Here is a 4314-nt window from a genome sequence, read left to right as displayed (position 1 = left end):
TTGAATAGTACTCTGACTTCGAGTCTAACCACCTTCACTAATACCATGATTCCTAGCTCTCTTGATAGTAAACCTTAGCGAGGAATCATTGACTGTCTAATTATTCTTGGTAGCCTTCTCGTCCTCTGTCACGACCTATGTTAGACTGCTGTTGAAAAAAGGACTAACTCACCATCCTTGGTCTTTTTGGTTGAACCAACTAATACTTCATCGTTTAACTCTTATGCCTTGATATCCTAAACATGATCCACTACAACTGAGTATGTCTTAAACTTATAAGCCCTGATAGATATGATGAGGTAGCTATTAAGACCCCAAACAAACATTTTATTCTTCTTCTTATGGTCTGTATCATATAACTAATATATTTGGAAAGCTATGTGAACTCAACATTATATTCTGTCAATGTTAAATCACCCTAAACCAACCTCTTAAACTCATATGACTTGGCATCTCTCATATTTTCAGGTAAAAAACGCTCCAAAAACATTTTAGAAAACTTATTCCATGATATCAATGAAGAATCAACTGCTCTTTTATTCCTTTTAAACTTATACTAGTTCATAATCACCTTGCCTTCTAACCTGAAGGGTGCTAAAATCACTACATGATGATTCATGCATCCTATGGTTTCACACCTATGCCTTACTGCATCTAAAAAATGTTGTGGACTTTTTGAGCTATTAACTCTTTTAAATATGAGAGGTGCCAGCTTAAAAAACTCTAACAAAGGCACATTCACTTCATGCACAATAATTATCCTTTTCATTCTCTCTTTTAGCTAAAAGATTAGCCATGATCAACATGAGCTGACCAATCTTATCCAAAATACTATCATCATATGACACCCTAACATTGGATTTCTTATCCTCATCTTGACCAACATCCAACCTAATACCTCCTTCAAACTCAATATCATCCTAAAACTTTGTCTCTAAAGGCTAAGTGAAGGTTTCCAAACCTTTCTTCTTCACCTCTCACCCGTGAGTTGAGTAATAAAAAAACCCTTTTAATCATCACTACATGGTTAATATACACTACATGTCTGACTCTTAATATATTCCTAAAAGAACACACATATATATAACAACACAAATATATATATATATATATATTGGAGGAAAACAAGCTAAACATGGAATTAAAGAATGACAACAAGATGAGACCGTTGCCAAGCTCCACATATTATAAGGGTTTAATATAATAGGGCTCTAATAATAACTTTGTCACAACTTGAATTCCAGGTTTGTGACTAGCAACACATGAGCGATATAACGAGGATACCACACCTATACTAAGTTTTAGAATATATCATAAAATAAAATATATAAAATCTCATAGTATTTTTCAAAATTTCAAAATATCTTTCGGAATCAATAAAAACAAATCATAACCCATAATACTTATTACAAAATAAAAATCCAGACTTTAAATAAAATATTATAATAGTAGAACACTCTAAACATCAAATCATGACTAAAAGAAAAAATCTTGTGGAAACAAGCAAGGCATAAAAAAAACAAAATTAACCTAATAACATAAACTAAAAACCTGAAAAGAAAGGGTGAGTTCAATATATATATACACACACTAAGCATATATATACACACACTAAGCATATTAATATATAGTAGTGATATACATGTCAAATTCTTTAGATATGAAACCTTAGATTTATATAACAAAGCAAAATCTCATTGCATGTTAGCTTTAAGACCTCAAAATATCGGGACACCAATCTAGTTATGCTCTAATTAATACCTATATATCTCTTCCAACTATCACAAGTGCAGTTATATATATAGATTGAACTGCATCTTGTTGGTATCATCATGTGAGAAATTTATCTAAAGAGGAAATGGCTCAGGTGATCATGCTGCGGCAATGGTGTCAGGAACTGCAAAAAAATGATCATGCTCAATCCCTTGCTGTCCTTTTTTTCTCTTGTCCCTTCTATTTTTGCTTAGCCTAGTTAAAAGAGAAAAAATAAATTTACCTCCATCTCCACCAAAGCTACCCATAATTGGAAATCTTCACCAGCTAGGTAGACTTCATAGATCTCTCCGAGCCCTCCAGCAAAATATGGCCCTTTAATGCTTCTACATTTTGGGAAAACTCCAACTCTGATTGTTTCGTCGGCAGAGGTGGTTCAAGAGGTCATGAAAACTCATGATGTAGCTTTTGCAGGAGGGCCTCAAACAAGGGCTGCAGATGTTCTCTTCTATGGATGCGTTGATGTTGCATTTTGTCCCTATGGTGAGTATTGGAGACAAGTGAGGAAGATTCGTGTTCTTGAACTTTTGTGCCAAAAACGGGTGCAAGTATTTCAATTCGCGAGGGAGGAGGAAGTCGCAAACATGGTGGAGAAGGTGCGGCTTTCATGCCTCAACGGAGCTGCAGTAGATCTTAGTGATATGTTCCTCACTGTCTCAAACAACATGATATCAAGATCTGCTCTTGGTCGAGTATATGAAAATGAAGGCTGTGATGAGAGTTTTGGAGGATTGTCGAGGAAGGCGACTTGATAGCATCATTTAGCTTCAAAGATATGTTTCACCTTTTGGGATGGATGGATACTCTAACTAGCTTTGTTGCAGGTTTGAAACATACTTTCAAAGCATTGCATAATTTTCTTGATCAAGTGATCGAAGAACATGAGAGTTTAATGAACAATGACGAAACTATGGAACAAAATTATAGCTTGGAGAGGTCTGAACTGGGTAATGCTATATGGTCTTGACGACCTTCAATGTTAATGGCTGGGTCTTTTGTAGGATAACTATAGTAAGTTTGAAAAATTTGTTTGAGAGGGCTTTATATTTAGCATTGTCTGGACTATATGGACTGCTAGGAACAACTTGATATTTGAGGAACAAAAGCCACTATGGAAAGATATATTATGACATTTGTTTTACTTTGCTCCAGGATGGATCAGGAATCTCAACTCTTTCTTTTGTTATACCGGTGCTGATCTGTATAGGAATTATGAATGCATTTCGGCTTGGTCTGCTTAATTTCTAATTTAGTGTGGGTTTGTTTTGCTCAGCTTAATAGTAGGCTATAGGTTTTCTTGTATTTCTTTTTTGTAATTAAGCTAATGTTTAGGTTACTAACTAAAGCTCTGTTCACACTGCTCATATTTTCTGTTTTTATTATATATCTATTCTCGATTTCAACAACAAAAAAAAAAATGACGAATCTGATATGAAAGACATTGTGGATATTCTTCTTGATCTGCAAAAGAATGGAACGCTTGACATTGATCTTACTCGAGAGAACATTAAAGCATTCCTTATGGTCTCTCTCTCACTCTCTTGGCCACTCTTTTGTGATTGTGTTTGCTCGTCTGTGTCTATAAATAGCTCCATTTTCTTGTTGCAGGACATGTTTGTTGGAGGAACTGATACGACAGCAGCAGCTATGGAATGGGCGATGGCAGAGCTTGTGAAGAATCCTATTGTAATGAAGAAAGCCCAAGGAGAGGTAAGAAGAGTGGTAGGAAAGAAATCAAATCTCTGTAAGAAGCATATAAATGAGATGGTCTATCTAAAATGTGTTCTCAAAGAAAGCTTAAGGTTACATGGTCCTGCAATGATTGTAAGAGAAACATCTCAAGCCGTTAAACTACGAGGTTATGATATTCCTCCCAAAACAAGAGTGTTGATTAACGCCTGGGCAATTCATAGGGACCCCAAACAATGGGAAAGGTCTGAAGAGTTTAACCCCGAGAGATTTGATAACATTTCGGTCGATTTTAAAGGTCAACACAACCAATTCATGCCGCTTGGTGGGGGTAGAAGGCTTTCTCCCGGTCTCTCATTTGCAGTCATAGGAGCAGAAATGGTTCTAGCAAACCTTCTGTACTGGTTTGATTGGAACATACCCCATGGTGGGAATCCAGAAGACCTGGACATGTCTGAGTCTAATACAATGATTATTCTTAAGAAGACACCCCTTGTACTTGTTCCAGTAATGCTCTCTACTTGATGTTCTTTTTTCTGTCTTCAATCCCTTCTTCAGACACTTCGGCTCCTGCTTTTTCCTTAATGTTTAAGATATAATAATTGGATGTGATCTGGCATTGATCTTTCCCATTCCGTGAAATCCTAAACATTATTTCTGCTTGTCCTTGCAGATATATCACCTTTTTTTTCTTCATTTTTTCACGTCAATTAAACAATGGAATTGCGTTTTTTTAACATTTTTTCTCCATCATTTCACGGCTGTTTACGTGCTCCTGTCATTTCCATTATTTACATGTCCAAGGCCTAGTTTAAGCAAGGAATTGCGTTTTTTGACCTAGTAGTTTCAACA

At 35.8% G+C, this 4314-nt stretch overlaps 1 pseudogene; it reads left to right on the top strand.

Moving 5' to 3' along the window:
* The first annotated feature begins 1953 nt into the window (after positions 1–1953).
* LOC105119085 (cytochrome P450 71A1-like) lies at positions 1954–3987 on the top strand (annotated as a pseudogene).
* The last annotated feature ends 327 nt before the right edge of the window (positions 3988–4314 follow it).

This window comes from Populus euphratica, unplaced genomic scaffold (assembly GCF_000495115.2).
Source record: "Populus euphratica unplaced genomic scaffold, PopEup_1.0 scaffold2506.1, whole genome shotgun sequence".
In the NCBI taxonomy this organism is placed as follows: Eukaryota; Viridiplantae; Streptophyta; class Magnoliopsida; order Malpighiales; family Salicaceae; genus Populus; species Populus euphratica.
This window is presented reverse-complemented; position numbering and strand designations above follow the sequence as displayed.